Source organism: Rhinoderma darwinii, chromosome 10 (assembly GCF_050947455.1).
Source record: "Rhinoderma darwinii isolate aRhiDar2 chromosome 10, aRhiDar2.hap1, whole genome shotgun sequence".
NCBI lineage: Eukaryota > Metazoa > Chordata > Amphibia > Anura > Rhinodermatidae > Rhinoderma > Rhinoderma darwinii.
Window position 1 is genome coordinate 43,432,938 of NC_134696.1, and position 24,417 is coordinate 43,457,354.

At 38.8% G+C, this 24,417-nt stretch overlaps 1 long non-coding RNA gene across 1 annotated transcript; it reads right to left on the reverse strand.

The window, feature by feature from the left end:
• Positions 1 to 3,322: 3,322 nt before the first annotated feature.
• On the reverse strand, positions 3,323 to 11,638 carry LOC142661778 (uncharacterized). The gene is made up of 3 exons (XR_012850808.1): positions 11,468 to 11,638; positions 4,138 to 4,223; positions 3,323 to 3,431 (listed from the first exon to the last, which is right to left on the reverse strand). It is a non-coding gene; the product is annotated as an uncharacterized LOC142661778 (long non-coding RNA).
• Between the last annotated feature and the right edge of the window lie 12,779 nt (positions 11,639 to 24,417).

Below are 24,417 nucleotides of genomic sequence, written 5' to 3' on the forward strand. Positions count from 1 at the left end.
TATACTGCACACATATACATACTGCACATACATAAAGACATATTTAAACATATAGGCAAATATATATACACACATACAGATGTAGCCATCTTTAACTTGATTCTGATAACTTGCTGCAGCGTGATATCACACAACAAAGGCCATTGAAAAGTCATTGAAAAAGTCAAGATAAGAGATCTAGCCACTGTATTTAATGCGTTAAAAGTCAAGGTAAAGACGGCTACATCTGTACACATAGGTAAATATATAAACATACAGACATATACACGCACACACACACACACACACACACACACACACACAAACACACACACATATATATATATATATACACACACACACAAACACACACACACACACACACAGGCACACATATACACAGTACAGATAATGTAGTAGATGTCACCTGCAGTCCTATGTAACACCACAGATAACACACTGTGATAACTCTCGGAGTACAGATGATGTAGTAGATGCAACACAGTGATAACTTGCTGTGTATAGATAAAGTAGTAGATGTTACCTGCTGTTCTATGTAACACTACAGATAACACAAAGTGATAACTCTCTGAGTACAGATAATGTAGTTGTGTTACCTGCAGTCCTATGTAGCACCACAGATAACATAGTAATAACTCTCTGAGTACAGATAACATAGTAGATGTTATTTGCAGTCCTATGTAAAAATATACACATACACAGAGTCATATATATATACATACAGACACATATATACACATACAGGCACATAGGCACACACATATACACACACATACTGGAACATATACACATACACACATAAAGACATATGTACGCAGACACATACACACACATACTGGAACATGTAAACATAGACACACAGAGACATATTTACACAGACACATATACACACAGACATATACACACACATAGGCACTTTCCATCTCTCCTTGCTGCACAGGCTCACAGGCTTTTTGCAGGGACGGGCTGTGGTCTGAGCTTCCTTCTCTCCTCTTGTTGCCCCTGCTTCCTCCGTGTGTGTTATGAGGAGCAGAGGATATAGAGATCCCACAGGTCGCACATCCCTAAGGCCGGCCCTGATTATAATCCATATAAAGTACAATATTTAATTGTATTCGTTCACATGCCGCATATTTACAAACAAGGTAGAATGTAATAAGTAGCACGCACAACTTTTCTTACATATCCTATGGTGCCTAACAAGTGCACAGTTTAGCGAAAAAACACCATTTACCTCGAATACGTCTTAACAATAACTGAATGCTACCTACATGTACTTGTGTATACTTGCAATAAGACTTGGCATAAAAGATTAAACCATGTGAAAATAAAACTTGGAAAGGAATCAATAGAATTGTTCCATTATGCTGCCTGTTTCTGCATTTTCCACAGACTATAATTGAGAATGAGACTGCCATGTAGAAAACACACAAAGTGATGCCAGTCTTGTACCCTGTGAAGGGTGCAGGTATCAAAGGCTCATGTATTTATCTAGTACCTGTTATGGGGATTATATTAACTTTCAAAACTGAATGCTTCCAATGAATATATACTAGTAAGTGTCTAAAGTTCAAGTGGAATATCAAGGGGCTATCCAGGAATTAGAAATGAATGGCCTGTCCTCAGTATAGGCTATCAACATCTGATCATGGGGGTCCAACTCCCAGCAGCCCCGCCGATCAGCTGTTTTGAAGGGGCTACAGCACTCGGAAAAGCTCTGCTTCACCTTTATTACTGTCACTGCTCGTACTGTGAATCGCCAAACACTTGTAGCGACAGTTCACAGTTTTATAGCCTTCTCCTATTTAATTGAGAAGGCTGATCAGATGTTGATGGCCTATCCTGAAGATAGGCCATACATTTCTTTGACTTGACAACCCCTTTAAAGACTTTTATTGCATATCCACCTCTCTGACCTCCAACTATCTGGAGAATGGAAATCCCTGATCTACCAGGTGAGGTGGCGAAAGGCTACCACATAGAGGCCGAGATTAAATGTAAGAGGTAGCCACTCATGTCCACAGCTTTCTCTATTTAAGTCTATGGAAGTTACCGAAACAGTCGAGCAAGCATTTATATACTCAAAGCAGAACCCACCGAACAAGGCAAGAAAAATTAGCCTAAATGAAGGCATTAAAATATAAATAGTCAGCACTTTGCATAGGAAAGCTAAAAATTTACTTGGCGGGTTATATAATCATATGCCCGCTATACTTATCCTAACATATTGCACACTTTTGTGAGAGTATTCATTGTTTAGGTCAAGGCTACCTAAATTAGATCCTTGCAATTTCGACAGGATTCCTCAACAATCTAATGTGTATGGGGGCAATCCAACTTTCCCCCACATCTGCTGTGAGGGAAACAAGATTCGTGTCCTATCCTTTGAGATACGTGGCGCCAGAAGTGCTTGGCAACAGCTTATCTCCATTCACTATAGCAATAAACATGCAGACGTAGCCAATTCCATGTTTCTGATGGACGTGGAGGACATAGCTGTTATCAGACTGAGCGTTCAGCCTACAAAAATCGAAGCTGTATGGCCAGCATCCTACAATCTGACTTTAAAGGATTTCTTGCCGTTTTGCCCATCCCTGAATGCCTATGTGGATGTTGCTATATGAAGGATTGTTAAACCAGCAAATAAACAATTAGAAAATAAAAACATATAAATATTTCCGTAAGTATTTTGAATTAGTAGAACATAACATAGTTTATGCATTCTTTTTAACTTATTATTTTGTAAGAATACCCTATGATGGCATGGTATCTTTGAATCCTAAGTTGGATGGCATCTTTTTGCAGAATGGGTGGGAGGTGTGAAAAGCTCTTGGCTGTTTGAAGACGGAGGGCAGATGATAGATTGATATCAAATTCCCATTTGGCAGATGATATATAAACTCTTTTCTTGTTGACCTAGGGCACACTACTTGTCATATTGTTTAATATGATTTGCATGTAGGCACACAACGAGTCAAAGAGGCCTGAATTTCCTTCTTAAAGGGAAAGGGTTAATATAACACTTATAACAACATTAAAAACCGTTTTGTGTAAAAACAAAGTAGACATTAAATAAAACATTGAATATTCAACGTAACAAATTCACATTTCCACAAATTCAACTATTAAATGAATGTTTTAGAGACACAGATATATTCCGGCAAAACAGAGAAAGTATGAAATCAGAAAGATGAAGAAATCGAGACAGTGCAGAGATATGATCAGTTGCTCACATTACCTGCAATTTCATTTAAATGTAAAGATGGAATATACGCCTGCTGATCCGAGATACGCAGACTCTTATCTAGATTGTAACCTTTATTGTAACCAGGAATGTGTTGTGGAGATTACAAATATTCCGTCCCATTGGTGTAATGAGCGGAAGCAAGTCTTGCACACAACCTTCTAAGATCCATATTTCAAACAATCACCTGTTAATGCAAAGTGAAATAGAAATAGAAGATGGGGATTTGTTGTCTTAATCTGGAGAACAGCTGTGATTATTGTGTTTTTTTCCCTCTTATTTTCATTACTATGATATATTACTGACTTATTCGTAAAGCAACAAGACCAATATTTTATCCATAATATAATATGATATAATATGAAACATAATATTTTTTTCTAATCTGTTCTTATTTCTGGATTGTAGATGCTATGATTACATTTTCTTGCCGAAGCTGCTGTTAACAATAATTAGAGATATGCTTTACGGCAGCCATATGGACCATGGGAACCTGTGAACAGGAGGGGGGCCATTTACTTCTATGGGAAGGTTTTCTAGGCATGATCTGTCACTTGTGCAGAGGTCATTGTGCAGGAAGGGATAGGAGGGGAGCTGTGATTATTACTTTTTATCAATGGTGGATCCTGTTTTATCTATATAAAGGTGTTCCCTTTCATTGTCATGCTGCCTGTAATGATAATGAGATGACTGCTGAGAAGTGATCTCTGCAGAACAGGAAGGGTCAACCTATTGTGAGACTCAGTGGCCTGAGTGAACACTGCAAGATTTTAGGACTATTTTTTTAATATACAAAATGACACATAAAATGAAAGAATTACCAAAAATTAAAAAATATATTTTTAACATAAAACGTGATTTGAACAATAAGTCATTTTCTGATAACACATTACCTGTTAGAGGTTTGATAGGATCACCCCCTAAAGACTGTTGCTGTTTAACTGATTCACCTTTATTCCCTGGGATCAAGAAGCTGCCTCTGAAAAAAACTGAATGCTTTAATTTAAAGTATGTTTGAGAGGCCAACTGATGCTCATCTAATGACCCCCTGAAGTCAAATTACTCTTGAATCTGACAGGAAACATATCAAGTATGGTCCATCAGATGCCGCACTATGCAGCTCTCCAGAAACCAGAGCAATATGGAAGCATCATATGGCACCATGTGTAGTACGGAGCCACAGGGATTCCATACAGCCTCCATGCACATGGCTGAGGCCTAATTGTGGATTTAAGACCCAGAAATGGCAAGAATTTTAGGTATTATATGTTGTAGGCATGATAATAGATAAAACAAACAGACCTCTAATCCTTCATATATTCCAAGTATAATTCCATTCAATTATTTTCCTAACGTACCTCATTCTTCTCTTATCTAATTTGATAACACATAGAAGATATCAGTTTCTTGTTTTAATCTACATCTTGTTGCTCTTGTTTAACACGGTAATTAAGTTTAACTAAAAATAGCTGCACAAAGATTATTCCTTTGAAATGTTTATGGTGTATAAGTAATATAAGAACTCTATCCCACTGCCATAGAAGTTGTATTCTAGTTTTGATAAATTACATCAGGGAAATAATAAAACTGGCAAATGTAGCACAACATTTCTAGCCCCTTAATACCCCTTCATATAGTCCCCATCCCAAAACACCTCTATCCAATGCTCTTGAATATTGAAAAGTGCTGATAACTCACTCATCAGACCTCAAGATAATTTTAAAACCTTCACTAGGCTCCAAAAATATCTTAAACAGATGCCAAAGAGAATTTAGACCCGGCTGCAAGGACCTTCTTTTTTCTTTTTTTTTTTCCCTCGCAGGAGAATACTGTGGTGAATATGCTTCCACTACCGTGATGCACTGATGAAGCCATCCACCATTGGCTCATCCTGACATTGGACGACAAAGCAAGGAAGTCATTGTCGGTTCTGGCATATTTTCATTTGTTAGCGCACCCCCTGTGGAAAACTGGTTCGCAGCGAATCCGAACTTCACCGGTTTCGGCCGAACACGTTTTGACCGAACCCGGCGGAGATAGTCACTGTCCAGGGTGCTGAAAGAGTTAAACGATCGGCAGTAACTGTTTCAGCACCCTGGACAGTGACTTCCGATCACAATATACATCAACGTGTAAAAAAAATAGAAGTTCCTACTTACCGATAACTCCCTGCTTCTTCCTCCAGTCCGACCTCCCGGGATGACGATTCAGTCCAAGTGACCGCTGCAGCCAATCACAGGCCAATCACAGGCTGCAGCCAATCACAGGCCAATCCCAGGCTGCAGCGGTCACATGGACTGCCGCGTCATCCAGGTAGGTCGGGCTGGATGTCAAGAGAGGGACGCGTCACCTCTCTGCCCCAGTCACTTATTCCCAAGCACTGTAAACTTTCAGATTGGTTGCGCTGTGAATATTCGGAGAACGTGATTGGTTTATGTGCAGGGTAATGAACATACAGACAAGCAGTAGAAGACTGAATTCAATGAAATGCTCAGCCCTTAGTCAGTCTTCTACTGCTTGTCTGTATGTTCATTACCCTGCACATAAACCAATCACGTTCTCCAAATATTCACAGCGCAACCAATCTGAAAGTTTACAGTGCTTGGGAATAAGTGACTGGGGCAGAAGAGGATGGAGGCGCAGCCTTATATAGTGGATCGAGCGGGTTCCCCAGCAGCATTTAAAATAAACAGGATCCTGACCTGTTCACAGAGTTTAAGGCAGCACAGAGTATTTCAGGAGATGAGCGTGCGGATCTTGTGCGGGGTGGTGACTTGCCAATCATGTGAAGGTGTTATTGAGGACAGGAGTGGAGGAGAGGTAACAGACTGAGAGCTACGTAATGGTAAGAGCAGAGTTCACAGCAGCACAGAATATTTCAGGAGAGGAGCGTGCAGATGTTGAGGAGTGTATGACACTGACTGGTCACTGATTGGTCAGCGTCATACACATAAACACGCCCAGTTAAAAACACAATGTGTGTCTCTACGGTAACCGATTACAAACAAACCCTGTGATTGGCTGCAGAGGCCGCTGCAGCCTGTGATTGGCTGCAGAGGCCGCGGCAGCCTGTGATTGGCTGCAGAGGCCGTTACGTGACATGCGTGACCGCCACTACAGCCTGTGATTGGCTGCAGCGGCGACATGGATGAAACGTCATCGCTGGAGGCCGGACAGGAGGAATGTAAGTATGAACGTATTTATTATTTTTTTTATTACATTAAAATTGTATTTTCCGCGCGCCGAGCATGGTACTGTCAAGGTTGCTGAAAGAGTTAGTGCAGCCCATTAACCCTTTCAGCAACCTGGACAGTACCATGTTCGGCGCACGGAAATTACAGGTTCGGTCAGAACTAGTTCGGTCCGAATCGAACTTTTTCGTGAAATTCTGCGAACCAGCCGAACCGAACTTTTCATAAGTTCGGCTCATCTCTAATCCTGGACATTTTGGGAGAGTAGATAAGCATGGTTTAATTTACATGCTAAACTTTAAGTAGTTTGAGAAACAATAACATACAGTATAAAAGATCTCTATGTCGTCTCAATGCTTTTTTAAGCAAAGCTCCTAAAACCAGGTCATACAAATATATACTATTTGCATACATGTACCTATAACCATATTAAACATACAGTTAGGTCCAGAATGATTTGGACAGTGACACAAGTTTTGGCATTTTAGCTGTTTACCAAAACATATTGAATATACAGTTATATAATCAATATGGGCTTAAAGTGCAGGCTCTCAGCTTTAATTTGAGGTTATTCACATTCTAATTTGAGGAAGTGTTTAGGAATTCCAGCTCTTTAATATGTAGCTGCCTCTTTTTCAAGGGACCAAATGTAATTGGCCAATTATCTCAAAAAGCTATTTAATGGGCTGCAGGGGCTATTCCCTCATTAATCCATCATCAATTAAGCAGGTAAAATGTCTTGAGTTAATTCCAGGTGTGGCATTTGCATTTGGAAGCTGTTTCTGTGAACCCACAACATGAGGTCAAAGGAGCTCTCAATGCAAGTGAAACAGACCATCGTTAGGCTAAAAAAATGAAGACAACCATCAGAGAGAGAGCACAAATGTTAGGAGTGGCCAAATTAACAGTTTGGTGCATTCTCGGGAAAAAAATAGCGCACTGGAGATCTTGTGAACTCCAAAAGGCCCGGACCTCCACGGAAGACAACAGTGGTGGATGCTTGCAGAATCCTTTCCATGGTGAACATAAACCCCTTCACAACATCTACCCAAGTGAAGAACACTCTCCTGGAAGTAGGTGTATCAGTATCTAAGTCTACCATAAAGAGAAGACTTCATGAGAGCAAATACAGAGGGTTCACCACAAGGTAAAAAACATTAATCAGCCTCAAAAATAGAAAGGCCAGATTAGACTTTGCCAAACAACATCTAAAGAAGCCAACCCAGTTCTGGAACAGCATGAAACTAAGATCAACCTGGACCAGAATGATGGAAGGAAGAAAGTATGGAGAAGGCTTGGAACGGCTTGTCATGAAGGATCTGTGGACCCACTGGGCCGTACCACCTTGACGGTATGGCAGCTGGCCAACAGGGCGCAGGTCAATGTCTATAGTTCGTATAGGTACCTGTGGCAGCTCGGACAGTAGCAAGGCTCAGCTGGGACTAGGCAGCAGGTAGACGTCAGGTGAGGTGAAGAAGGTCAGGCGTGGTATACAGCATGGCACGACTTTGGCTCAGCACAGTACTCGACCAGGATAGTATGGAATGCAAGGAACACGAACAGGAACACACTAGGAGACCATTGCATAGACAAACTAGGGAAACAACAACAATGCTCAGGCATCAAAGCAGGGGTCTGGACCCTTCTTATAGTCCGGGGTATTCACGGCCTGATGTTCACCATAGGGGATCCGGCTGAGGTGAGTGGAAGCTAGCGCTGGCGTCTCCTGAGGAGGAGGCTGGGGCCAGCGCTTGCTGACTCGTGGCTGCGGCTGTTAGGGGGAGATTGGAGCTGACAGCACGCAGCCACGGACATGACACGGCTCATGATCCAAAGCACACCACATCCTCTGTAAAACATGGTGGAGGCAGTGTGATGGCATGGGCATGCATGGATACCAAAGGCACTGGGTCACTAGTGTTTATTGATGATGTGACTGAAGACAGAAGCAGCCGGATGAATTCTGAAGTGTTCAGGGATTTACTTTCTGCTCAGATTCCACCAAATGCAGCAAGGTTGATTGGACGTCTTTACACAGTACAGATGGACAATGACTTAAAACATACTGCGAAAGCAACCCAGGAGTTTTTTAAGGCAAAGAAGTGGAATATTCTGCAATGGCCAAGTCAATCACCAGATCTCAACCCGATCGAGCTGCATTTCATTTGCTTAAGACAAAACATAAGATAGAAAGACCTAGAAACAAGCAACAACTGAAAAAAGCTGCAGTAAAGGCCGGGCAAAGTATCACAAAGGAGGAAACCCAGCTTTTTGTGTTACCTTTGTACCTTTACAATAAGCTGATTGTGGGAGTTCCTGCTGCTGGGAACACCCAGAATTAACTGTTACCACCAGGTGAAGCAGGTAAAAGCTTATTACACAATGCCAAATAAAATGAACATGCTGTCCTGGTAATGCATAGATGTGCCAAGTTCTTCTCTGTTCTGGAAGATAGATAGAGGTTCTGAATGAGCGACCTTTCTTTAAATTCAAAATGCTTTAAAGAGGTTATCTCATAAAGATAACCCATTATTCAATTGAAGCCAGCCCGGCAATCAGCTGATCCCTCGGGTCCAGTTTCAGAAACCCCCAACTCAAATGAATAGGTGACAATGGGCACAGATCTGCCAGAGTAAGAGACACTTGTTGGTAACTGTTGTCTGCTTTGGCTCATAGAGGAGTGTTGTAAGCGCGGAACACCCTTCTATGATGTCCATATACTCTAATATGTCCTTTAACATAGCATTTGAAAAAGGTCTCCTGAAACCCCTTCTGTAAGCAAGAATGAAGAGCTAACACAAAGAGCAACTCTTGCTCTAGAGAATGTTCATCGACTTCACAGATACTGGATTGCCCTGAATACTGGGGGGGGGGGGGGATCAATTATAAAAAGGGGTTGTCCAAATTGGACAATCTCTTTATGAATCATTTTGTCTTCCATATCTACAATATAGTTGCCATTTAACCAGAAGTTAAATGAGTTAGCAAAGAAATTAAATCTGCTCTTACCTATGTGAGTTATAAAAAATTTACAGCGTGAACTTTTGACAAAATGAAAACATTTAAGTGCAGCCAAGATCTTTACTGAAATATTTGTTTGCTTTTGCTTTTCTCTACAGTCTGCCATCTCTTTGTAAAAAAAATAAAAATAAATGAAATTACACAGCACAAGGTCTCACTCCTAAATAGTTCAGTTATGTGAGATGTAGACTCATGCTGCGGGCAGCTTGACCTCAAGGGCACAGGGTAAGTTTGATATAAAGTTTTCACTTGCTGAACAGCCATGAGCCTACAGGATTTCTGCCTGTGAATTATTTACTGACATTGGATCTGTCAGTCATTTGGGAATAGCTAAGTGTTCTTACATCACTGCACGTATATAGCAAATGTTTTCACTCTGCTTCGTAGTAATCACAGAGAAAGCCTACTGGTGGTTGTCTGTTGATTTAAGCCTCCTGTAAAGCTAAACCTGAATGTGAAACATGCATTAGCAATTGAAACACAAAAGGTGACTACAGCTGTGCCCCCTTACCTTTGCAGGCATTTGGTTAAGGACTCCAATTTATCATAAACATATCCAATACAATATAGGGACATGCTAGCGAAACCCCTCACAGGCTGCAATTCATATCACAATCCCTGGGTGGCCACGCATAGACACATATAACATAGACATCTCGTGACAGAGTATCACGAAATCATGTTTTTTTTGTTTTTTCTTAAATCTGGTCGTCTCACGCCACACATTTCAGAATATGTTGAGATAAGAGGAAAAGGAAGGAAGGACACATCTGTATGTCCATTACCTACAAACCAAGCACAACTAGGTTTTTTTTAGTAAACAATGTGCAACCGTTTTTTTAAAGAGGCTTCCCTGTATTTAAAAATCTCTCAGCTAACCTAAAATAGAAAAATAATAGACCTAACTTTTCGGTTCTCCTTTGGTTTCCCTGCTACCACTCTCTGGGTTCCCTGCCACTTTGATGTTTATTACCTGCTTGATGACGTGTCCACCATAATGATATTGCATTTTAGGGGCACTATTTGCTATGCATTTACATAATGTGTTGTGGGTGACATGTCATTACATGGGATCCCAAACATCAAAATGGCAAGAGGCCTGGAGTGCCAAGGGAAGACTTATAGTTTGTGCGGCGTGTTCAACTGCACAGTGGTCCAGAGGGGAAAGGGAGCCCACTGTAGCCACAGGGGATTATAAAACAAGTATCCTGCTTCTCTTGCCACCTCCTGATCACAGTCTCCACAGGTATCTCATAGATTACACAGGCACTGCATCACCTAATAATCAGTCAATTATAGAAAAGCTGAGACAATCATAGAGTCTCTGTGATCTGATGGTGTAGTATTGGTGTGTATGAGCAGTTTACAGCTACAGATAAAGGAATCCTGCATCCTTCAGTACATGTGTTTACCTCTTCGTAGAGAGTTAAGCTACCACTGCCCTGGACCACCAGGGATGTTATCCAATGCTGCAGGGAAAATTAAGACTATCTGGCTGTTTGTTTTTTCTTGTCTTCCAGCGTGGGGAAAAGGGGGTAATGGAAACGAGGTATTGTGAGAGTGTTTTGGAAAATGATTGTATGAAAGTTAACTGCAAAATTAAAACAGATCAAGAAAAAAAAAATACTACCCAGAGAGACAACAGCAACTTTTTTTTTCCAGTCATGATTCATTTTAAATATGAGAAGATGTAACCTGCATGTAAGGGGGACCTCATGCTGTATTTTCACAGGGGCCCTCAGTTGTCTGTGGAAAATCCGACAAGTAAATACATTGAAAAGTTTATTCTTACATTGAAAGGCCTTTGTAAGAAATTGATGTAAAATAAAAAAAAATGTAAAAATTGTGGAAGCTTCTATGAAACAAAGGTCATGCAAATTTGTTTGAAAACATAAAAAAAAAAATTTCATCAATAAAACTACATATTACCTTTTTCAAATCATTAAAGTAAAATCTATCTACTTCATAGGACAAAGATCCGGGGTGGAAAAACAGAGTATCATATACCTACATCAAGAAAAGAGATGATCTCGCTTCTTGGCATTTTAGATTCTTCATAAATAAGTAATATGTTTTTTTAATTAACTCCTAGCATATGAAGTTATTCTGGTCTTCAATCATGTTCCTAAATGTTTCACCAAATGTTGCTGCGCTTGACCTCTTCCTTGGGATCATTCTATTATAATTGTGACCCTGTCGGAATTAAAATGATCAATGATGCGTATTATCATGAAAGGGAATTTTTCATCAGATTACAGGTTGTAAATCAAGAAATGCTCCTTGTATACATACTTTTTTATCTAGAAGTGAAGTCTAAATTAAACTTAGTATGCATTTGATACTTTATAGGTTATCCGGCAATGCAAGGTCATAGACACTTATAAAGACATATAGTATTAAAATGAGGAATTAACAGCTATTTAAACAAAATGCATGTCATGTGTATTTCTTGTAATGTCATATTGATGTCCTCATGAGGCAATACATTCAATTTCGTAGGGTTTCTGTGAATAACTATGCAGAATAGCTCTAATACAGAAAAATGTTTCTCTAGTGCCACCTATAGGTGGCACTTGAGAGACAGTTTCCTTTCATCTGGAGGAGATCTATTTTGCATATTTTGTTCCCAGGGAGCCTTGCCCTATCAACTCTCTACTAGCTGCATCTCCACAAGAGAATCAGTACCTTTTGTGATAATTATTAGGTATACTCAAATATAACATCTTTTGCAGTATTTTTTTAAATTTATTTTTAAATATCAAAGAGATATTTACTTAAAATCCACGAATATCAAGCAGATAAAACTGTGGTGGGCATAAGCACGTGATTTATTATACACAGAACTCATAAAGGATAAGGCATTTGCTTGACAGGTAATGTTAACATGTGCAATAACACTGAAAAGTTAAAAAAGTAGACTATTGCTGCTAAGTTATTGCTTGTCATGAATGGCTTAATAGAAAGTGCAGTAGATTATCACAAAATAATGGCCGATTTTGAAGACGTCAGTAAGAATGTAATTTGTCCATAAGTGTAACAAAATTCAGTTGTGCCATCAGCTCTGCTTACTGCCAAGTCTATCCTGCTTTCTCCTCAGCTGGCCTCATATTTCCACAGACATACATTACTTGTCCTCTTCTTCATCACATGTCAATGCAAGCCAGGTTATTCCATCAGCCTCGTGCCAAAGCATTCTGATGTCAATCATTCTCAAGTATTTCTCCGTTTGGTTGTCTTTGTTATCGTAACCCGTGATGTCACCAACGTTCCATGACCGTTGACATTTTGAGGATAGAAGAATTTGGAATAGCAAAAAAAAAACAAAAAACAATCCCACTCATATGGCAAAGTCGTAGCTAGACTTTCCTTCATCCAGGGCAAAGATTCAGTTCACTGTCCTAATGTTGTATTTAAATACCCTCGCAAAGTGGCTTGTTGGAGCCAACTGGTGCCAAGTGCTAGAATAAGTAATTTTGCACACTTGTGATAATAGGGTAAATAAAAACACATGCTTGAAACATGCAGCCAAAATGTGATGAGAACAAAGCCTCAGCCCGATCTTCTTAACAGGATGGAATTTGCCTGCAATAATTTGGCTTCAGACACTGATTGGGGAGTCATTGAGTTAACAACTATAGATTTCCAAGTATGGACAACTTGAGGACAACCACGACAAGTAGCAAAAAAAGCAAATTCTTATAGAATGCTAAATTGCATATTTTATACACTTTTCTCAGCTGACATATATAATCGGACCCTATTAGTGATTCTATATGTAGTGACATTGTATTAAAGAGGCTCTGTCACCAGATTTTGCAACCCCTATCTGCTATTGCAGCAGATAGGCGCTGCAATGTAGATTACAGTAACGTTTTTATTTTAAAAAAACGAGCATTTTTGGCCAAGTTATGACCATTTTTGTAGTTATGCAAATGAGGCTTGCAAAAGTCCAAGTGGGTGTGTTTAAAAGTAAAAGTCCAAGTGGGCGTGTATTATGTGCGTACATCGGGGCGTTTTTAATACTTTTACTAGCTGGGCGCTCTGAAGAGAAGTAACATCCTCTTCTCTTCAGAACGCCCAGCTTCTGACAGTGCAGACCTGTGACGTCACTCACAGGTCCTGCATCGTGACGGCCACATCGGCACCAGAGGCTACAGTTGATTCTGCAGCAGCATCAGCGTTTGCAGGTAAGTCGATCTTACCTGCAAACGCTGATGCTGCTGCAGAATCAACTGTAGCCTCTGGTGCCGATGTGGCCGTCACGATGCAGGACCTGTGAGTGACGTCACAGATCTGCACTGTCACAAGCTGGGCGTTCTGAAGAGAAGAGGATGTTACTTCTCTTTAGAGCGCCCAGCTAGTGAAAGTATTAAAAACGCCCCGATGTACGCACATAATACACACCCACTTGGACTTTTACTTTTAAACACACCCACTTGGACTTTTGCAAGCCTCATTTGCATAACTAAAAAAATGGTCATAACTTGGCCAAAAATGCTCGTTTTTTTAAAATAAAAACGTTACTGTAATCTACATTGCAGCGCCTATCTGCTGCAATAGCAGATAGGGGTTGCAAAATCTGGTGACAGAGCCTCTTTAAGCATTGCAGCTTTTGACACAGAATGCTGACTTACTCCGTCTCAGCATCTCTGCTTTCCCAGCCACATACCATGTCAATTAATCTTCCTGATGTCTTTGGATGGATGTAGGTAAATCATCATTCTCTTGCAATACTTTTTTTTTCAGAGGCCTAATTTTTCATTTGTTTGTAACTATGGACAAAGATCACAGTGATCTGGGCAGGGCTTCTCTTTTCTGGCAACGAAGGGAATGGCTGATGGTTTTAATAGATAAAAGCTGATTTTCTTAGACCAAGGCAGTTCGGCTTCAGAAAAATAATTGTCAGCCCTATCACAGTGATTCCTCAACTCATTTAATTGCTAAGTGTTTGTATCCCAGGAATTCTCCCGAGTCCTGAGTTCTTTATTAGTGAAATGATTCTTGGAGTTATTTATTCTTTCTGGGGCTTGAATTCCCTTCCTATTAATCTGCTCCATGTGTCAATAGCAGGAACTCATATTGATGAGGGTAATAAAGGGATTTTCAAGTTAAATCTTAATTTATTAACTTTATAAATACTTAGGATTATGTTTTAAGACAAAGGACCCTCAAACGAAAATTTGGAGGTCATTATCTAGATTTTTTGTAAAACAAACCTGTTCAACTGGTAAGTGGCTAAAGTAAAACAACATGCTATAGGTAATACACATGGTATAGATGCTTAAATGTATTATAGGAGAAGAAAAGCAACGAGACCAGGCTCTTGACTTACATGTAGAGAGCTACTTTTCCAAAGAAAACAACTTGAAGAAGGCACCTGTCCGCTGCTGTAATGCATTATCTCCTGCCTGGTCTCAGCAGCAGCCATGCTAGCTTTGTCTATCTTCTCATATGATTACAATATGATGGCAGTGCATCCCCTTGTTCGGTCCAAAAAGGAGCAGCAGCTGACTTGATGTAGACAATATAATCTCCATGGACTCTTTAGCACTAATAGTGGCTGCTTCTACGGTATGTACGAACATGTTGTACATCCTTGTATATAACTTTTTTGGAGGCACTAGACACTCTAGGCAGCTGATTGCAACTCAGTACCATTCAAGTGCCTTCAGTCAGCTGATCGGCAGGGTTGTCGGGAGTTATACCCCCACGGATCTAATATCTACTAAGAATAACCCATTTAACATTTTAAATATATCATTACTAATACTAAGCAAAAAAATAAAAATAAAAAATTAGCCTTACATGTAGAACCAATTAAATCTTTTACCAAAGAAGGCAATTATTCTAACCTAAAATGCTCGTGCGAAACCAGCCTAATATTGTTCTTCTGCTTCTGTTACTCTACCTATAATGCTGTTACTCATTTGTTCGTAAAAAAAAAAATTTCACAGAAATTGCATATTAACGGCCGAAGAACCATTTTTAAGTAGTCATTAAGTCTTCTATTTTACAGCTCCATAAAAAAACACGGTGCTGAAAATAGCGGACAGAAAATCCGCAGCCACAGATCTCCCTGGAGAATAGTCAGAAATGTGTTTTTACCGATTCTGCCTTCTTGATCTCTTTATACACATGGCTCAATGGTAGAAGCGGCAGTCCCACTGTAATGTGACAGAACTACTGGGTCTAACTAGACCAAGCATAACCCTTAATGTGACAACTGTCACATTATCAAAGCTGTTTTCCATTGTGACTGTGACAGCTATGACATGTAGTGTAATAAAAAAATAAAAAAACAATAATAATAATATCCCCGGATTACTTTTCTGTTTTGTAAAAAAAACTGTAAAAATATAATGATTAAAAAAATAATAAACAGTAAAAATAATTTTTTTTTATCCCTATGCCAAAAACCTCCAACGCCCTTGCCCTGACACAATTCCCCAAACTAGGCTATGTTGTATATCAAAATAAAGAGTAGTCAGTAACAAACAAAAGTGGAAAATATCTGGTCTCTTCATTGAGTCAAAAAATATGTGTGGTAATGAGGGGTTCCTATTTATATACATAAAGCAAGATATTTCATGGGTATAGCCGGTACCAGTTGTACAGCTGAACAACCAACATCTCATTAACATTGTGCTATCATGTCTATTCATGTTCTCATTTTATTTGAAAAGCAATATTTTATGAGAACACATTGCTGATTTAATTTCAGCCACTACATGATGACAACTGGATGGCATGTTGCTATCATACATAAGTGTTGGCACCTGCTATATCTCTACTATGAATTGAAAATTACATCTTATATATTCACTTCTATTCTTTGACTTGCATTTTGAGAACTAATTATTGTTATTTTTGCTATTTGGACAGATTAAAAATAACTAAACGTTTTACGTTATTAAATATCTATATACAGTATATGTCCATACATTTGATATGTTATTTTCAGCCAAACTGAGGGTTGGTTCAAAACTTATTGGTAGACTTTACATTTTAGCCACTCAATGTAGTACCCAGTCATGTTACTTTCCAGGAACTGGTAATTATAATTTAAAGTAAAGATATCTGGTATCAATTTTGCTTACTAGATTCAAGGCATATCCTTGTTCTTCAAATCTCTTCAAGATTCCTGGTTCTGTAAGCAGTAAACTGACTGGAAGAAAATTCTCAATGGATGGAGAGGACTATTAAAATAACCTTAGATAATCACAGCATTCATTTCAAGCAAAATGATCCTCCAAGCTTATTTGTAAGAGATGAGACCTCAGGTCATTAGCCTGCATGTTAATTAGATCCCATGGATGTGCCGAATTGATTTGCTGAACTCTCTTTGCCAAGGACAAGGTCCTCTACATTTGTAAGTAGTAATTATGCTCAATTATCACTGAATAAATATTTTACCTTCTTTGGAATAAGACATTGACCACATGGGCCAGCAGGAAGCAGCGCACGTTAATATTGCCTGCTGGTTGCATTGCTTGTAGAGGATCACATAAGTGTTTTTTTAAAGGCTACGTACACCTTTGAAATTGATCACATCTAAGTTATGAACTTAGATGTGATCAATAGCAGCTCTATCCTGCGTGTCAGAAACACACAGGACCCGCTTACACTGAACCCGTCAGAGCCGACCTGACAGATACAGGATTCAGTGCAAGATACAGCTGCTCTGTATATAGAATACAAAGCAGCTGTATCTCAAAAAGTTAAAACAATTTTTAATAAAAAGTATTTAGAAAGTTGCACCAATCACACTTATAGACATTTTTTATTATTATTATTTTTTTTAAATAAAAAAAAAGGATTTCAAGGGGCTACAAATTATAGTTATTCCATTTGCAATTGTGTGCAAAAGAAATAAAATGTAAGTTTTTCACACCCTTATCCTACATACCTGTTACTGATATAAGTAGAGATGGTAGAATTAGTTTGACTGGTTCTAGGTGTGCTGCGAATCAGATTGGTCACATATTAGAGAATCAATGGTGAAGGGAATCAAACCCCGCTCTTCTCTAATCAGAAACTTTTTATATGTGTGTATATATATATATATATATATATATATATATATATATATATATATATATATACATGATTAAAGGAAGCTTATATTACAGGTAGAAAGGGTCAAAATGAATCAGAAGGATAACAAAAAATATGCCTCTCTTTCTTACTATTGAGACCACCATAATTGACAGTCCAGGTAATTCCCTTAACTTCCTTCTGGTTCAATCACTATGGCTAAATAAGCACAAATTAACTTAATATTTAACAGAAATGAGCAGCAAGCGAAGAATATTTTAATTTGATTTGAATTTTCACTTATCTCTTATTACCAGCTAACACCTACCACCAACCTACATCAATATCAAGCACTATCTTTAATTTCGTCAAGCAATGTTTTTCAATGAGAAACACCTTACTTGGTCAATCTCGCCCACTAAATGGTAAAAGTAGTTACCACCAGGTAAATCCTTAGAGACTAAAGACTAGAACATTACCTTTGGTTTATCTAAACCTTTCCAGTAGTTCCTCTGAAGTATGACATATGGCAAGCAGGAGATCCCCTAATTTGATGCACGTTTCTCAGAAGTGTTGACGATGAGAGAAGAATGGAAGAACAAAGAACATCTTTTTAGTTTGCTGTTAAAGAAATAATAGCCTCATCGGCTAGAAAAGACAATAGTGGTGCAACAGGGATGACCAAGCAATAGAGATACCGATAACTTACAGTTCTGGGGAACTCAAGTCATTTCTTAGCTCACCCTGGGATCCCTGAATGAAAACTCAAAAAGGCATAACCCTGTACTGCAATCCATCCCTCTAGCACCCTAAAAAAAATCCCTAAATTAGTTTCCCAACTGTTTCCCAGAAACATGGAAGGTTCATCAGGAGACCATAAAGGGAAATATTTAGTTTACAGAAAGAGGGCTGATAGAAAATAGCTCAATCAATCAAAATGGTACAAAGCAGGCCAGGATAGCTAGGCTCGTAATAGAGCCATGTATTGCACGCCCGTGCCGATGTGAATAACGTCTGCTCAGATTGGTATCTAGTATGTATGACGATTATTTGAGTGGAAGCCATTTACATCGGCACATAGGTTCATTAAGTAGTTCTATTAACACACCCTGGGAGCCTATAAGCCTAGCTAATCTTTATGAAAACCCTAGGCTAGGTAAAAAAAAATAACTGGAAAAACGCTTTAATATCTCTTAGGGTATGTTAACATACAGCGAAAAAACTGTGGAATTTTCACAACAGATTTCATCGCGGAATATCTGCATCGCAAATTCCATCCAGAGGATGCGGACAAAAATCCGCAGAGAAACCATTTATTCTGGTGCCAAAATCTCAAATCAGAAAACAAACGAAACTTTTTTTGGTTTAATATTATTAAAAAGGTTAATTCTTACCCCAAGGCATTGTCATAGCGATGCGTTAGTCTGTTCTGTGGCCGACCTCCTGGGATGACATTTTATCTCATGTGACAATCACAGGCTGCAGCAGTCACATGGACTGCAGTCTCATCCCAAAAGGCCAGACAGCACGGAGAGCAGAGAGACACGCCGCTTTTGGCTTTTTTTATTTTTCAAGCACTTTTTACCACAGCGGAGATTCCGTTTGGAAAAACTGCACCACAATTTGGTGCGCGTTTTTCAGCCAAAATTCCCTGAGGGACCTAGAATAGATCCGTACTTTTATGCAGCGTATCCTCCCTGTGTGAACATACCCTTAAAGAGAAATTTTCACTTGCCCATACATGTGCAGCTGCGTGCAGCATGTAATGGGAAGGGCTGTACAAATCCTGTCTCACTATAAAAAAATGTCCTATCTTTCTCCGTTATTTAGATATCGGTGCCGTTATAGTTGGCATCGATATTTAAATAACTCCCTGAACTGTCAATGGGGAATGTTATGGGCAAGGGGGCGTGTAACATCGCTGTGACACTGTCCAATCAGCTATGCATAGTGTCAGAGCAAGTGCTGGAGAGAGGAGAGTGAGCCGCCACCATGGAACAGAAGATGAGAAGAAGAATCTTATGTTCCATAGCGGCAGGAGTATCTTTGGCAGCGGCATCGGAGCTGTGTGCACTCGCGATAGATCACACTGTCGAGAGCTGTAGAGTGAGAGCATGCGGGCACATGCTTGCATAGCTCGGAGCTGCCGTGCGCGTGCACACGCTCTCCTCTCTCCAGCTCTTGCTGTGACACAGTCCGTAGCTGATTGGACAGTGTCACAGTGATGTTACACGCCCTCTTGCCAATTACACGCCCCATTGACAGTTCAGGGGGTTACGTATCGGGCGCCAAATATAACGGCACCAATATCTAAATAACAGATCAGGATAGGATTTTTTTTTTAAAGTGCCCAAGGGTTTATGCAGCCCTGCCCATAACATGCTGCACTCAGCTGCACATGTATGGGCAGGTGAATGGTTCTCTTTAATTTCACCAAAATAAGGATAGACTAGAATTTGATAAGTATAATTAATTTCTACAGTAATGAGGACTGTTTTCTGCATCAATACTAAACAGTGTGACAGACAATTATACATAATTAGACAAATTTTGCTCCTACTTCTCCTTGTAATGGTGTTTTTAAAATAGGTGATGATATGATGTCAGCAAGAGTAGTCTCAAAAGTTATTTCCTATTCTTCTCAGTGAAGGTCATATGTGGGTAGAGGTATAGGGTGATTTATACAGCAGTTACGGATATATTTGTGGTGGCGTTGACTACAGCATATTGTCCTCCAAGCCCAGCAGATATGTCTGTATGATATATAACTTACCACTTTTTTGGGTGACATGTTACAGAGTTTACGGAACACAGTTTGGTAAGTTTTTAAGGCCCACAACCTTAGTATGAAGACCAGCTGTTGTTTCATTAGTTTGTAATTAGCTAGTAAATTTAATTAAAGTAATCATCGTTGCTCTGCCTCCCTTGAGTGTCTATTGTTTCGACTGACAATAAATTAATAGATATTTATTGAATGCCATATAAAAAGGTGCATATCTAACAGGATACTTTCCTATTCATTTTCTCTTTTGACCTTGGGTTATGAACATCAACAAGTAGAGGGGACGTCTGTGAGTCTGATATGCCATCTGAGCTCAGCAGCCATTGAATAGTTTAATACTCTCTACAAAATGGTTTTGTTCTAGGTTTAATTTTTAATACTTTCCTTTCAAGATCACTCAGCAGAAAAGAAACAGTGAATGTCTTGTGTCACAAGATGAGTTAATATACTCTAACATGAGAATAGATATCACGGACATTCAACTTCAAGACAGTAGTACCAGTAATGAGGCCACATAATGGTAATTGTTGCATCTATAATGCTAAAACAATTGGATGTGATTCACTAAAATGTTAACATTTTTAAAAGAAACCACATCAAACATATTTTTAAACTTCATTTTTACACTATAATTGTTTCATTGCGAATAGAGATGATCAAATGTTTCTCGCCTGATTCAAGTATTGTCTATTTACAAATTGGGTTGTGATTTGCTGGCCATTAGGAAACATTGGGCACATGAATGTTTCCAGGTCTGATATTTGCTTTTGATAAATTTAGGAAAATCTGTTTTCTCATTATAGTCTTGGGACTTATGCGAATAGACGAATTGAAAGATCAGGTGAGATGATTCACTCATCTTTAATTGGGAAGTACATTTTGCAATTTGATAAGACGCTAACAACAGTTGAATGTGATGGCTTGATAAACATATTGGTGGATTTTGTTCAAATCTTTACAATTAATGAACTTGTTTTGAAATTGAAACATTTGGTTATTTTGATCCTGAGCTCATTAAAATATTATAAAGACCTCTATATTAACTAAAAGTTAGCAAACAAGCTGTTATCTTACAAAAATAAACAATAAGCTATGCAATGGAACACTTAATTTATATAAGACAACAAACAAAAAACAACAGTCTGTGTATCCGTTTCCCGCCCCCGTAGTATGCATTACATTTACCAAAGTTAAGTTAATACCTTTATGACTAATGAGAATGGGGGAATATGGGGAAAGAATAGCTTTTAATATTTCCCCTTACTTCATTTTAATTGGTTCAAGCAATTGTAGTTTATATCACTATTCAACGAAAGGCAAGAAATACACAGATTATGTCTCCACTGCATCTCCCTTACCTGCCCCTAAAAATGAAAATGCTTTCATATCTGTGAGGCCTTAGGTTTCCATAGCGAAGCATCTATAAAGAAACACACCAAAATCTTCAAAATTATACTTAACTTATAATGTAGAGTATTTTAATGAATTGAAGAGAAAAAAGGATCAAAGTTCTCTTGCACTATAAGGGTATGTGCACACACACTAATTACGTCCGTAATTGACGGACGTATTTCGGCCGCAAGTCCCGGACCGAACACAGTGCAAGGAGCCGGGCTCCTAGCATCATACTTATGTACAATGCTAGAAGTCCCTGCCTCGCTGCAGGACAACTGTCCCGTACTGTAAACATGATTACACTACGGGACAGTTGTCCTGCAGCGAGGCAGGGACTCCTAGCATCGTACATAAGTATGATGCTAGGAGCCCCGCTCCTTGCACTGTGTTCGGTCCGGGACTTGCGGCCGAAATACGTTCGTCAATAACGGACGTAATTAGTGTGTGTGCACATACCCTAAGAATTAAAAGATCAAGGCTTTATTTATTTATCGATTAAAAACATGCGTATCCATAAACAAAAACTTCACGCTTATACATTTTTAACCTCTTATGGTTCTTAATCATAGCAAGTTACTATTACAAACACATGTGGCTCTTAAACACAATCATGGCTCCTCCTCCTGTGAGGTACTATATATGCAACGTCATATATTGTCCGCAAGGAATTCAAACAACTTGATATAGCTTATTTACAGAATACAACAAATGTTGTTTATGATCTTTTAGGTTGAACAACAATTTAGTAGAAACACATGAGTTCAGTTTTGAAGTTTAAACCTATTGGAGTTCTGGTCTCTAGGGTCAGGATCCAGAATGACTCCCTGGTAAACTAGGTCCTATCCCCTTTTGGGTTTCTTAACCCTTTCTATGACCTTTAATGTATCAGTATTGCTAGCATGAACATCAAAAAAATGTTTTGATAATGGACGGCTCTAGTACGCTGTGACGGACAAGAAGCCGCAATGTGTTCAGATAGTCTTACTTTTAGTTTACAAGTCATTCACCCCACTCTACACATTCAATCATATATACAATATAGGTTCTGTTACAATTGTTATGTAATTTTATGGGATAGGTGTTGCCAGTTTTGTTTAGAGGAAAAATGCTTTGTTTTACTCATGTATTTGCACAAGCCACATCTGCTCATTCGACATTTAGAACTGATAAAGCATCGGGATAATGTTAACAATATCATTATAGTTTTTACTGTATTGCGTAAAAAATGTATCCATGCGAGGACAGTTTTCCCTCCTGTTAATACTCAGGGAAAAAATATATTCTGATCTGTCCCTTGACTCTGTAACAGATCTATCTAGTTCCTTTAAATATTTTCTTGTATATCCTTGATCTAACAATTTCTTATTAATATTTTTACATTATTGTGTATATAAATCCTTTATGGAACAAGCTCTTCATGTCCCGGCTTTATTTCCTAAGGGAAGATTTTTTGTTGTTGTTGTATGTGAGGGGTGGCATGCATTTACTGACATAGAAATAATCTGGTTTGTACCCTATAACTTTGTATGTCTGCCCAAAGTGAAACATCAAAAAACATATTTCTGAAATATTGAAATCAAGCATAAATGTAAGATTATCCTCATTCGACTTCAAGTATTTTACTCACAATGGTGTATTGGCTGTATTGTATTGCCACATTAGGAGGAGGTACCCTATTCAGAGACTATACCACTAAATGTTTTCATGGTATGGATTACTGGTCGCATATCGATGATGCACCTCCCACCATGCCATCTACAGGTTGGCCAGTGAAGGGGAAAATTTTGCCCCCATTGGACAGTCTTGTACCTGGAGGTAATAGCTACCATCAAATGAGAAGTTATTGAACAATAAAAACTGGGTCACAAATAAAATGTACTCTATCACATCCTGTGAACAATTACTGTATTTGATAAGATAATCTGTGGGGTGTATGATCCATAAACTAAAAGAAGAAATATCTGAACACATTGTGGTTTCCTGTCTCTGAAGTAGTACAAGAAACCATCCATTATCAGGTGCATCAAGACATTTTCTTGACGTCCATGCCAGCAACACTGATACATTAAAGGTCACCGCTATAGAAAGGAGGGTAACTTGCATAGGACCTTGCCAACAAGGGAGTTGTTCTTGATCCTGACCATAGACACCAGTTCCCCAGCAGTTTTAAACTTCAAACTGATCTCATGTATTTCTACTAAACTGTTCAACTTGATCAAAATGAACCTCATGTTCATGTTTATAAATTTCACTTAGAAGCAATAGATCAATGTATAGAAAGTGAATGTGTGGGAAAAGCATTTTTTTTCCCCTACAGTTTGGCTTATAAATAGCATTTGTTGTATTCTCTAAATAAACAAAATCATTTTTTGGACATTTTCTGTCGACAATATATAACATTATTTATGCCTCATTGAAGGTGGAGCCATGGTTGTATTTAAGTACCACATTTGTTTGTAATGGTAACTTGCTATGATTAAGAATCGTAAAGGTGGATTCACGCAGAGGTTGAGGTGCAGTTAAAAACCATATAAAAAAATGCATCTAAAAAACCGCATGCGTTTTTACGGCAATTTTGTGTAGTTTTCCATGCAGTTGAAGTTAAAAATACATTCGGTTTCTCAGATGTGTTTTTGATGCGGTTTTTAACTGCACCTCAACTGCTATATGTGAATATACCCTAAGTTATTCAAAATGCGTAAGCGTTCTGTCTCTCTTTATGGATGCACATACCCTGTTTTTAATGAATA